Raw genomic sequence first — 14,654 nt, forward strand, 5'->3', positions numbered from 1 at the left:
TCAAAGATTTATCAACTTCACCTATGTTCCACAACCCACAAAATAAAATTAGTAATTTTTCATAGTATTGAATAAAAATTTTTTGTTAAGCTTGGGAGAGCCTTTTCATTTTCTATTCAATCACAACCAAATTTACACCACCTAGATTGGCTAGGTGGCCTCAACTTGCTCAGGTGGGAAACTAAGTCTATTGGCCACCTATCCTCATTGTTAGCCATCCAAAAACAATATAGTTTTAATCTCTCTAACCAAGTTATATATGTCTTTGTTTCATGTCCATACTCTATATTTCTATCTATACATATACTTGCATGACGAAACTTAAAAGCTACCAACATATAAAACAAAAGTAAACATAGAAAAATGACTAGCCCTTCTGCTCCTCCGAGGCCAATTCCATAGGTGTCGGGTCCTTCACTGTTGATCCAGGCATCTTGGACAGTTCTAGGATGCATGGAATGTGTCCTTCAATTCTGTCCAACATAATGTCTTGCTTATGGAGTTGGAATTGCATTTTTTGCAGGTATTTCTTGTAGCTTGGCATACCTTGGAGTGAAACCACCATGCCTAACAAGATCTGTTCCATAGCCTTTCCCAATGGAATTTTCATCAACCAATAAAGGTATAAGATCTGTTTGAAATGCATAATTCTTCCTCTGGTGTTGCCCAGATCTGATACTAGGGTCCTCTATTTTTCCATTTCCTCCTCAGTCTCACTGCCCTGCTTAATTTCCTCTACCCATTCTTCTAGCAGCTTATAAATTCCTTCATCAGTACTGTCACGATAAGCCTCAGCAACTTCGCTGATAAGCTATTCTACCAATTTTCTTCCCCTACGGGGCTTTGATGTGCTCAACTTCTTATCCTTCCTAGGGACCTGGCCCTGAATTCCTCGTCCACGACCTCGCACCGGCTAAGCCATATCAGAAATTCCTCAGACATGTTTATAGCGACAATTTGTAAATCAAAAACAATTTAATATAATATGACTTTGGTTCCTTCCCTAAATTGCATTAACAGTGTGGTCAACCTCATCGTGCTCCTCTCCTATCCTTTTACTATCAGAACCAGAGCCAAAATGGGTGGAGAACCAGTCCCCAGAGGGAGCCTGCCTCCAACAACCCTCTATCACGCCCCAACTCCATACCTAGTACCTCACAGTCATAGTCGGGTAGGCAGCCCCTTTCCAAGGCTAAGCGAGTAAACCCAACCTCAAGCTAGTGGATTTCCAAGCAGTAATTGTAAACCTTTCCCCCTCATCCTAGGAGATTTTAGTGATGCCATTTTCTTTTTCATCCCCAACTTTCCACTGTAAGCCCCTAGCATTTCCATATCCACAATAGAGTTTCGCAATAGCCCAGCAAGTGCATTGGCTATGAAATTATGGCATTACTCCTATGCAACATCTGGACTACTCCCCCCTTCCCCCAGTATCTGTATCATTTCACCAACCCACATGCCTCTTATTACCAACCCCACACCAACCGCGGGTTGTAGTACCAGTGTTCTCCATACCAAACAGCACCAAGTCAACACCACAGAGGCCAGAGACGACACCTAGCAAGCGCAAGATATAGACACAAAACCAAGCAAATGAAACTAGTTGCCTACCCCATTTCCACCGGAAATTCTCAATCTCCCAATTGACATTCCTACCTTCCCCTTCACCAACCAGCAAAACCCCAAACAGGACATAATTGCAATGGACGAGAAAAGCCGAAAAAAATACTTGTATATAGTTGCAGACAGTATGCAATCTTGATGTCGAGGGTTTTGTCACCTTCCCTTTACCCTACGCCACCTCCTTCATCCACGAGCCAGCCCTCCAGCTGCAACCACTTATCTGCCGTGCTCTCTTATACATCCTAGCTCGCCACCTTCCCTACAACCTCTCCCACCACCCTTGCATGAACTCATATCAAGGATCATTGCACCCATCGCCTTGAACATGTGGGGGGCAGTGGTACATAATTCAAAGGTACTTATCATTACTATTCGCATGTTGTCCCAACCACTGGCTTGCACCCTAATCGAGGTCTTGTGTTTCTGGGAGGCTATTATCCTGGCTTTTCCTGTGATCCTGCTCTAGTATTTCCACTAGTGTTTTAAATCTCTCATCCCAAGGTTGGACTGGCCATAGTTTTTCCAGTGGCACACTCTGGTGATTGCATCCCCAATTGGCAAGAAAATCTTCCCCCTTATTCCCTTCTCTTCTAACATTCTGAACCAGAATGTAATCAAACTTTTGTATTACTTTTCCTGTCTCTTGGATGAGTCTAGTTGTCCTCCAACTTTGGTTGATCTTGTCCCATTTGGTGCCATTATTCAGATTTGCCAACGTGTTTATGAGCAGACTTGAGTCTCCTTCCACCACTAAGTTTTGATACCCCATTCTGGTAGCTATTAGAAGTCCCTGTCTTGCTGCAGAAAACTCTGCCTCATTGTTACTTGGTATCTTGCATGAATTAGCATAAATTAGTCGAGTGTTGGCTTGGGGGTCTCGGAAGAGGCCACCTAGGCCTGCCACTCCCAGATTCCCTTTTGACGCCCCATCGAAATTGATTTTTATGAATCGTTCTTCAGGGGTAGTAAAGTGAGCTAGTGGAACCAAGCCTATCCGGTCTTTTTTCCAAGCTGATGGAGCTATCATTTCTGGTGATAGTTTGAGTTTCTAAAGGATTCCAATCTTCTTGGGGGGCAACTTGCCAATCTTCTTGATGCGATTTCTCAACAAAGATTGTTTCCCTAATGTTCTGGACTATTCCTTCCCATACCTTCTCTTGATCGGTGGATTTATTCTTAAAGACTCTACGGTTCCTCTCTTTCCATATAGCCCATACATGAAATCCTAAGGCTAGGCCCCATGCTCTATTTAATACCAGGCTTGAGAATATATGGCTCCTCCAAATGAGGATTGTTTCCTTATTGTTGTGATGATCTCGATCCATTATTTCAAAAATTCCTTGCATTTGCCTCCATTTATGATCTGCGAACGGACATGTGTTGAGCATGTGCTCAAGATCTTTTATGTGCTGGTGACGGAGCCAACAAAAGTAAGGACACTGGAAACCCCTTTTCTGCAGTTGATCTCAGGTTAGGATCTGACCTTTGCACACCAACCAAAGGAAATGAGTTACTTTAGGCCACCATCCTCCCTTCCATATATTTTCCATATGATGTCTTGCCCATCTTGACCTTGTCCTGCTTGTATGCCATATGCTTCTTTTATGGTGAAGGTTCGTTTTGTAGTATGCCCCCATCTTAGGATATCAAGATCGTTTCGAATTGTTAATTGTCTCGATCTCAGCTCTTTGTCTAGTGCTATCAATTAGTCAGTCTCAATGGACTGGCACCAATCTTCCTTCTTTTTCCATCTCCTCCAGCTTCCCATTCCTTGGTCCTCTTTCCAGAATTGTTCCACTAGGTGTATATTCCTGCCACTGGTATATAGGTATATGTCCCTAAGGCCTTTCTTTTCTACCATTTGTTCTCTTTGTTTCCAAGAGTCCAACCAAAGTTTTACTGTTATGTCATTATGGATCTCCCAAAAGGCATGTTGGTTTATGAGGTGCCTGTTTTGGGCTACCAAGTTCCACATTGTCAATCATTTTGGAGGGTTATCTCAAAATGTCCTCAGATATCTCAGGCATATTATATTTTCTTGTCCATATTTATTTCCATAGGTCCCTTCCACCTCCTCTCCATCTCCACCATAGTTTTTCTCCCATTATTTGATTCAAAATATAAGGGTCTCTGAGGCCTAGCCCTCCTTCTGTTTTCTTTTTCACCAGGCCTTGCCAGGATACTAGTGCCCATTTTCTGATCTGTTGAGCCCCTCCCCAGAAGAATTTCTTGAAGATATCAATGATTTTGGAGCACGTCCCTTCAGGGTTTCCATGCCTTAGAGTTGGTAAATGGGTACCAATTGCAACACAACTTTAAGAAGAACGGTCTTGCCAGCTAAGTTTAGGAATCTAAAGGCCCAATAGCTTAGCTTTCCCTACAGTTTTTGGAGGATTTTCTGCCAACATGATGATTTTAGAGGATTATCAGATAGGGGCATACCTAGGTATTTAGATGGGAGATTTCCTGTACTAAACCCCAGGATCTTCACTAGATGGGTCTTGACATTCCCCTAGTTATCAAAGAAGAAAATACAAGATTTGTCATTATTTATCTTTGCCCTAGAAGCCTCCATAAAAATGCTAAGAATCTCTTTTATTCGTCGAGCTTCCTTGAGGGAGACCTGGTAGAATAGCATGATGTCATCCACAAATTGTTGGTGGGTGATGGATAATTCGTTACCCCAAATCCTCAGGCCTCTAAGCCTAGATTCTCTGACCTTATTTTTAATATAACGGCCCAGCCCTTCTACAGTAATAATAAACAGAAAAGGAGATATTGGATCACCTTGCCTCAGGCACCGAGTTGGATTAAAAGTTGGGGTAGGAGTCCCTTTCAACAGAACAAAAATGACAGGGGAGGATATAATGGAAAGGATCCAATTTATCTATCTTTGGGAAAAACCTTACGCTTTAAGAATCTTGGACAGATAAGCCAAACTAAGCTGGTCATAAGCCTTGGAGAGGTCCAACTTAATCATCATACCTAGAATCCCTTTTACGTTGAGAGAGTGTACAACTTCTTGAGAAGTGATGAACCCATCCAGGATTTGCCTACCTTCGAAAAATCTCGTTTGCTCCAGAGAGATGAGATTCGACAAGAGAGGTTTTAGCCATTTTACAATAAGAATAGAAATGATTTTATAAATAACATTACATAAGGCAATAGGAAAAAATCCTTGTGGATCTTCAGATTTCGAATTTTTGGGAATAAGAGCAATAAAAGTGGAGTTCAGGATCGGGTATACCTTTTGGTTGCAGTGAAATTCCTCTACTACCTGTAGGATATCTCTACCCATGAATTTCTAGATTGCTTGGTAGAATTCCACTGTGAAGGTTTCCGCACCTGGGGCCTTATTTTTCTGCATTCCATTGACAAGATCTTCCACTTCTTCCAAAGTAGAAGCTCTCATTAGGGCAAGGTTTTGATTTTGAGTTACTAGTTGGGGGATATGTTGTGTGATTCTTTGGATTGCTTCGGTTCTATTCTCTTGAGGTTCTGAGAGAAGGTATTTGAATTGGTTTACAAGGCGTTCCTCTATTTCCTCATGTTGGACATGGCGGTGCCTATCCTCATCTTTTAGGGAGTAGATTCTATTGTGTTGTCTGTGATGAACCATGGCTTTATGAAGAAATCTTGTGTTTCGTTCACCTTCCCGTGACCAGTTTACACGTGATTTCTATTTCTAGAGGATCTCTTATGGTTTTCTTCTTTCCTCCAACTGGTATTAGTTTTCCTTCTTCTTTGACAAGCTCTTCAAATCTTCCTTCCTGTATGATTTGTTGTTACACCTCTGTCATGCACTTGTTGATCTAGTTTTGGCCATTCATAATGTGTCCAAATTCTTTGTTGTTCCATTTTCTAATTTTCCTCTTTAATTCTTTGAGTTTAAGTTGGAAAGTATGCATGTAGTTCCTCCCTTTCTCCTCACTCATTTTCTACCATTCCTCTAGTCTTTTAAGGAGGCCAGAGTCTCTTAGCCAAAAGGCTTGAAACCTAAAAGGTCAGTTCTTAGGTCTTTCTTTCAGGTCCACTTCCAATCTTATCAGCTAATGATCTGAAACCATACATGGGAGGATTGATGCTTCCATGAATATATCTATTCTTATAGCTTGTTCTGAGATTAGGAACCAATCCAATCATGAAGAAATTTGATGGATCCCTCCCCTTATATTATTCGAGGTATGTACTCCATTAATTGTTGGCAGGTCCACTAAGTGCAATTATGATATGATATCTCCAAAGGCTTCCATGTCTGCATCCATTCTTCTCATTCGTCCCTTCTTCTCTGCTAAAGAGGTGATCATGTTAAAATCCCCTTCTACTACCCAAAGGTCTTTCGAGAATAGATTTCTCATGTTTGCAAGATTTTGAAGGAAAGCACCTCTTTCTCCTAGGATATGTGGCCTGTAAACGCCTGTAAGTGTCACCCATTCTTTGGATCCAATGTTTCAAAATTTACCTGACAATATTCGTGGGATCCTGAGCCAGTCTTCAAACCAAAGCTCTTTCGGATTCTAAATTTGGGCCATGACTTGGTACTGGGGTTTAAAGTTTTCCAGAATCCCTTTCAATTTTCTTTCACTGATTTTAGTTTCATGTATTATCATGATACTTGGCTTATATTTCATCAGTATCTCTTTTAGGTACCTTTGTTTGCCTCTGATATTGAGGCCTCTTATGTTCCATGATGTAATAATAATTTCAACAATTTCAAGGGTTGTTGAAAGACCTCTGAAAATGGAACTACTCTTCTAGAATTTAATAATAGCACCCCAACCATCTGGATGGATTCGTTCATTGTTCTTCTACCCTGCTTCTTTCCCCCTTTTCTTAGGGTTCATTTTTCTTGTATTTGACTGACTTGAGACCCTAAATGATCTGGTTGAGCTATGATAGTTGAGCCCTATTTGTCTTTGTCTTTGTCTTTGTCTTTGTGTATGCATTCATCCAGATGGCTCCATTCCTCCAACAATGTTTCATAATTTGTTCTTTAGCGCTCAAGTCCTCTTTTGGGTTATCAATCTCCATTGGATTTGTCTCTATCATTTTCATGGTGGCCTCCTTTTGATCCAGGTGGCTCCAAAGACACACAGGACAAAGGGTTTATGAACGCTCGAAAATCAAAGTTTTCAAAATGATGTCGACCCAGGACCAAATCGTAGATCTTGTCATCTTGATCGCAGAGGTGTGAACGGTTCATCAATCCGAGCTCGTATGAGGGAGAACGATCCAGTCAAAGTTTTGGTCAAAGTTGGGATGTGGGCTAGGTTTACGTGTCCTACAATTTGGCCGGCCCCGAGCCATGAAACCTAGCTCCCAAAATCAGTCAAAATTGTAGCCTCATTAATTTGCCCAATATCCCTTATTTTCTAAAACTTTGAAAATACCCCCTTTAAAATAAATAAATAAATTATAAATAAGGTGGCGGGCCACCACCCCCGCCACCCCAAATATTACATTACAAAATTTTTTATAAAGGCTGATGGGCCATGACCCCTGCCAGCCTAACCCCAAAACCCCACATAAAATTTTAATTAAAATTTTGGCTCAACGGCCATCACCCGGCCGAGCCCTCCACCCACACCATAAACATTAACACAATGTATTAAGCGGGTGGGCGGGCCACCTCCAGTGGACCCGGTCCACACCCCAATAAACCTCAAAGAAAGTATGATGACAATTAAGGGTGTTGGTGGGGGTCGAACCCGCCCGGCCCACGTGGCCGGCCCCTAAGCGAGCAGCCCCATATAATATGCAACCACATTAAACCATGTACCAACAATAACGTGCCAAGTTTAATAATGCAACATTTAAATGTTACGGATATTATAGGGACATGCCTCCCAATGCAGACCCGACCCCCCATTCACATATAATTTTGTTTTTTGAAACTATAATATGGAAAAAAATAGGAGGAGCGGCGTTTGACCACCCAACCCCTCCTCAGCCAACGCCTATTTTTACCACTATGCCAACATCTTGCATTGGGTGATCTGCCCGAAATTTTTTAAAAGAACCCAAATTTTTTAGTGCACGGGGGATAGATGGACGAACCAGGAGCAGGCAAGAATTTCGAGACAAAGGAGCAAAATCTTGGCACGCAGTTTGAGGTAGCATTTTGTAGGATGGGTGAAAATTCACTTTGTCAAATTTTGACAAATTTTATATGGTTTAACACTTCTCAATGCCACGAATGCAATGGTGTTGTCCGTCTCTCCATCAGAGTTTTATATTTTTTGGCCATTTTCAGTATGAGGGTGGAACCATGATCGCTGCAAAAATAGGAAGCGGAACCATGATCCTTGCAATTTTCCCAAGGAGGTAATTTTTCTCCATGTCAGAATATAGTCAAGTTTATAGTCATTTTTTATGGTTTTCCACAGGGATCAAAATGGGGAAGTCAGATTCAACTTTGGAGTTGTAGATTTCTAGTCCACCCATGGAGAATAATCTTTGAGGAATCTAAAAGATTCCTTGAGCCCTAGATTCTCAACTTCTCAGAATTCAAAAATTGGACAGTCGATTTTGCACTATTCGACGTCACAAATCTAATGGTGCGTTCATACTTCTCATTCTCGCATTATATTCTTCATCTAATTTTCTAAGTGGAATACACGTGTCAACATCCATGTGCGAGCAGTCATGCGATTTATGCCGTGAGATCGATGGTCCGAACAGCTTCAGCAGTTTGACGTCTGCTTCTTTAGATAGCCCTTGGTTTTGAGGTATATGCAGTGTTCATGTACTTCTTTTGCTATGCATTGTGCTGCACAGGTCCTTGATTGATGTTTCATGTGGGATTGTGTTTATTACTCATTTTTATGATTCCTACTTGATGTGGCACAAAACAGCCTATGTGATGTACTTGTTTTCATGATTCATCATGTTATGTCTTAAGATCCCTTTGTTGTATGTTGATGGGATACTCATGTCTCGCCATGCATGTTTGTTTTGAGATCCCTTTCATGCCATGTTGGGGGGATGCTCATCATGCATGAGTTTTGTGTCATACTGATAGGAGTCTTTTGACTGAGAGTTCCTGTAGTGGAACATATCTTAGAGACACTCCTACGTGAGGGCATTTTCCTTGTATGATAGCGACATCATCTCTATGTACGTCACCACTATTGTCAGCACTTAATGCAGTGGCCTACACCATCTTGACACTAGGGCCTGGAGACATAGTCCCTCCTAGACGAACTCCGTTATCAACGGCTCATGTTTTTATGTTATTGATGATTGTCTTGTTCCTCTTCTTTACAACATGCAGATGTATTCGTTTATGTTTCTTTTAAAAATTCAATTTAACACATCACGAAAGTAAAAGTTCTTGGAAGGGTCCTTTGTCACACTCGGACTTGGATCAAGTGGTATCAGAGTAGTCTTTGAGTTGATGTGAATTGCAGTGTGAACAATGGAATGTGCGACGATAGAGGATGAAAAAGCGATGTACGAGACCATGCTCAACATTTCCAAAAGGGTAGAGATAATGTGTGAAACTCTATAGAAAGAGACAAAGGAAAATGAGTGATTGCAGCTTCAGTTGCAAGCCATAGAAGAGACCATGGAAGAATTGAAGCAAAACAAAAATAATCTTCAAACAGAGAATGTTGAATTGAAGATGAATATACATGAAGAGAAAGAGGAAAAACAAAGTTTGCTACGACGACTGCAAGCAAAGGTTGAGGCCTTGGAAAAGCTGCAGTGTGACCCATCTGAGGTAAAGAGTAATTCTCTGAATTCATTTATGTGTCCTGATGATGATTTCACTATTTTTGAAAATCATACCACAGGAATTGGCTCCAAACTGTTGAAGAGAATGGGGTATGAAGGGAAAGGCTTGGGCATTAATGGCCAAGGCACTGTCAACCCCATCAAAGTAGAAGAATTACCCCGTCAGGTAGGACTTGGGTATGTGTTGGCTTATATGGCCCTGACCAAGGTTCGGAAGAATTATTTAGCCAAAAAAATCCTACAACTACCAGCCCTATTGGCAACAGTCCGCAGAGTGCGAATTGAGGTCTCACCCGAGGTAGCAGGGGAGGGTGCTAGAACCAGGTTTCCGCACCCTTGGGATGTCTAGATGTGATCTGGGGGTTTCGTGTTGCAAATAATACTGAGAGGGGGGGGTGAATCAGTATTATCAAATCAAACAATTTTTCATTCAGATATATATACTCTACTTCAGTTATGGAAACTTGCGTATATATGCAACTGTGTCTAAAGCAACCAGCGTATATTAGTAAACTTTATGATTCAGTTAATCCATTAAATGTTGATCTTTAATCAGTGCATTAGAACTTCATCAACCATAAGAATAGTAAATAGGTGCAGTAAAACAGAACAGATCATCACACACATGAACACAAGATATAAGGTGGAAACCCAATGTGGGTGAAAACCACTTGCTGCAATTTGTCTCTATCTTTTTTTATAAGAAACTTATTTTTACAATCTTTCTGTACTGGTGAAGTCTTATACCAGTATGCAAGCTTCTACCTGCAAAAGGCTAAACCTTCTCTCATTATCCAGCTTCTCCTGGAGGGGAGCTACAACCCCCTTAGCTCTTGTACTAGTACATAGGTGCTGACCTATAGAAGGCTACAACCTTCTCTTTTCTTTAGGGACCACGTTTCATAAATTTTCACACTTGATCCATCAATAACATCAATCACACATCAATTCTATCTGCATCAAATCAATCTCCTTGCACCAACCAAAAGTGAATCAAATAATCACTTCTCTGAATGCTGTAACCAGAATACAATAACAGTAACTAGACACCAATCATGAACCCATAACACTGCAGCAATAAACAAAAGTAGCTAAAACATGTTTTATGACATGTACGCTACTTCATTATGTGGAACCTGTGTGCATACGCACATGTATTAAGGCAAACCTGCGTATACACCATTTTGCATTACTTAACCAGCGTGTATGCGCGCCTTTGCTGTGCTGAACCTACTTACAGATCTATAAAAGACAATTTTCCCTTTTCAATATTCAAACATCAGTTATACGTTGATTGTCAGATTTATGGATCAAGTCATGTGCCAAATATAACAGGTCAAAATCACACAAAGATACTACTATTCAAGCCTTAAGATCTTGACCCATCAATAGATCTTATCCTTATTCTAGTGCTCAGGTTCCTCCTTTTTTTAGATCCAGCTATGCACCATAACCCAATGACCAGTATTCTAGATCTTGCTCTTCATAAGATATTCAATACTTCAGTGAATGCCCTTTGCCTAATGATCTCCTTCCCCTTTTATAGTCTTAGGCCTTACTCAATACCATGGTCCAAAACCACTTAAAACCAATACCTGGGTCCAAATACCTGGGTTCAACACTTCAGACGAGATACCATGGTCCAAAACCATAGGTCCAAATACCAAGGACCAAATACCATGGACTAAAAATAAGTTTTCCCACATGTACATGCTTTTCCATGCATGAAAGTGTGCATACGCATATGCAACTTTTGATAGGCGATCCCGTGTGTATATGCGACTTGGTTAAGTGGAACATGTGTATATCTCTTTTTCCTTCATTCTGAGAGCCTGAACTGTGATCTGCCATTTGAGTGAGTTGCCATCAAGGACAACACTTGTGTCATAGTGCCAAACCTATGTCATAATGCCAACAATCTCCCCCTTTGGACTTGATGGCAACCCCAAGTCACTCAAAGTCATTCTCACCCTTTGTCATCAAGGGCAAAGGGTTATGCTCCCCCTGAGTATATGTTGAAATATCTGCTCTGTTGTGCTGTCTATGCTCCCCCTTACTGTAGGCAAGGTCTGTAAAAAGATGTTCTACAAGAAAGAACATGACTCTATGCATCATAAATGACCTTACTATCACCAAAGACTCATATATACATCCATCTCCCAACCAAGTGGGGATACACCAAAAGTTTACACATGATAAAAACAAGAACATTACATCATCCATCCCATGCATAGTGGGGAAACCAATAGGTCATTACATGACCTTGATAATAAACATAGACATGACATAGAGACGAAATATCTAAAAAAAGACTACGATAGTCATCAACAACTATCATCAACAACATCTGTCAATCATCATTCAGACCAGCAACCATGTTCTCCCTCTGCACCTGTTCCACCTAAAACCAAAAACAATTGTGAACTTGAACCAAGATCTTCTAAGATAATGCCAACAATGCATTATTAGAAGTAACTATGCTCCCCCTGAACCTGTGCCAGATGGTCTCTGTCAGACCCATATCAGACTCTTTTCATCCTGAGCCTCACCCACTATTTGTCTTCAAACCAACATATACGTGACTGTATCCACAGAAACGAGCGTATGTACGCGAATGCTCCTCATGAAATTCGTGTACAACCACTTTTCTCTGAAACAAATAAGTTTCAACAGCAAGATGATACATCAACTACTCCCAACTTCTGTCTGAGGTATTCAAATGTCTCCCTGGGCAGTGGTTTGGTGAATATATCAGTAACTTGTTCCTTGGAGGGAACATACTCCAATTTGACCTTTTGTTCAAGCACTTGTTCCTGGAGAAAATGATATTTGATAGGTATGTGCTTGGTCTTTGAATGCATTACCAGATTTTTTGAAATACTGATTGCACTTGTATTATCACATAAAATGGAGATAGGTGGAGTACAAGTGATTTGCAAGTCTTGCAATGTTTGCATCATCCAAAGGAGTTGTGTGCAACAAGATGCAGCAACCACTTATTCTGCTTCAGTTGTAGATAATGCAATTTAACTTTGTTTCTTGTTGAGCCAAGATACTAATCTGGAACCCATAAAGAATGCACCACCACTAGTGCTTTTTCTGTCATCCACACTTCCTGCCCAATCTGCATGTGTATATGCATGAAGTGTGAGATCTGTATCTCTAGGATACCATAAGCCATAGTTTTGTGTTCCTTGAAGATATTTAAAAATCCTTTTAACCGCCTGAAGGTGTGCTTCTTTTGGATTTGCCTGGAATCTTCCAACTATTCCTACTGCATGCATGATGTCTGGTCGGGTACCTGTCAAATAGAGCTGACTACCAATCATGGATCTATAGGTTGGTTGATGTACTGCTGCTGATTCATCATTTGCGCTGAGGCTGCATCCTATTACCATAGGGGTACATATTGGTTTCAAATCTTCCATGCCATATTTCTTCAAGATCTGCTTGAGGTACTTGGTTTGTGATAGAAAGATACCGTCTTTGTTTTGTTAGACTTGTAAACCAAGAAAATATTTGAGCTCACAAAGTAGGGACATTTCAAATTCATTATGCATCACCAAGGCAAAGTTTTTACTCATGGCTTCTTCATTGCTACCAAAGATGATATCATCAACATACACAACAAGTATTAGCAATTTATCATTGTCAATTTTTATATATAGATTGCGATCTGCTGATCCTTTTGAAAAACCTTGTTGACGGAGGTAATTGTCCAGACGATAATACCAAGCCTTTGGAGCCTGTTTAAGTCCACAGAGAGCCTTTTTGAGTATACATACAAGTTTTGGATCATTTCCAAGGATGAATCCATCTGGTTGCTCAATATACACTTCTTCTTCTAAGTCTCCATTTAGAAAGGTATATTTCACATCCATTTGATATACTTTGAACTTTTGAAATCTAGAAAGAGCAAGGAACTTTCTTATCGCTTCAAGTCTAGCAACCGGTGCAAAAATTTCTTCAATGTCTATACCTTCTTGCTGATCATACCCTTTACAAACAAGTCTTGCCTTGTTTCTAATAACATCTCCATTTTCATTCAGCTTATTTTTGAATATCCATTTGGTCCTTATGACATTCTTATCATTAGGTCTAGGAACCAATTCCCAAGTGTTATTCTTTTCAATCTGCTCAAGTTCTTCATTCATGGCCTTGACCCATCATTCATCTTTGCATGCTTCACTTACATTTTGTGGTTCGATAGAAGAGAGCAGTGCTAGATAGCTTGAAGCTTCTGTAATACTTCTTCTTGTTTGAACACCTACATCTTTCTATGCCAAAATTTGAGTCTCTGGATGATTCTTTTGTACGTACCTAGATGGAGCCTTTTCTTCTACCCTTATCTATTCTTCTAGTGCCTCATATGTTTCTTATTCATTATTAGTCTGATTTGATGTTGAAGGATAGTCCTCTTAATCTTCAAAATCTTCAGTTTTTATCTGCTTTGGATTGTCGCCTGCTTCATCAACCACCACATCCATGCTTTCAACAATTTTTCCAAGTCTTTTATTGTAACACTTATATCCTTTACTTTGGGTAGAGTAACCAGGGAGAATGCCTTCATATGCTCTAGATTCAAACTTGCCGAGGTTGTCATCAGTCCTTTTGATGTAACATTTGCTTCCAAAAACTTTGAAGTATTTTACTGTAGGAGTCTTACCATACCAAATTTCATGAGGAGTTTGAGTGTTGTTTACCCAGACGTTTGTTTTGTTGAGAATAACAATGGCAGCAAATGCAGCTTCACCCCAGAAGGTTGCAAGAGTTCCAGACTCATCAAGCATAGCACGAGCCATTTGTTGAACCTTTCTGTTCATCCTTTCCACTACTAAATTTTGCTGAGGAGTCCTTGTAGTAGAGAATTCCCTTCTTATTCCATGTTCTTCACAAAAATCGAAAAATTCATCCGAGGTAATTTCTCCTCCTCAATCAGACCTGAGGCATTTGATTCTGCAATCTGATTCATTTTCAATCAAGGCTTTGAATGCTTTGAAACTTTTGAAAGCTTCATCTTTATGCTTCAGAAGTCCTATGCAACACATCCTGGAAATGCCGTCAATGAACAATATAAAGTATTCTTCTCCTCGAGGTGATTTTTTCCTTGATGGACCACATAAATTAGTATGGACAAGTTCAAGTGGCTTACTAGTTGATCCTTCCTTCTTGGGGAAATTAGTTCTCGTTTGCTTACCAAACTAACATGATTTGCATATTGTATTGTCTAGAATTCTGATGTCAGGGAGATCACGAACCACCTGATATTTGCATGCCTTCCTTATCTGCGAGAA

The sequence above is a fragment of the Pinus tabuliformis genome, chromosome 3_1 (genome assembly GCF_031772625.1).
Source record: "Pinus tabuliformis cultivar Carrire ecotype Pingquan chromosome 3_1, CPIR1, whole genome shotgun sequence".
Classification (NCBI taxonomy): Eukaryota; Viridiplantae; Streptophyta; class Pinopsida; order Pinales; family Pinaceae; genus Pinus; species Pinus tabuliformis.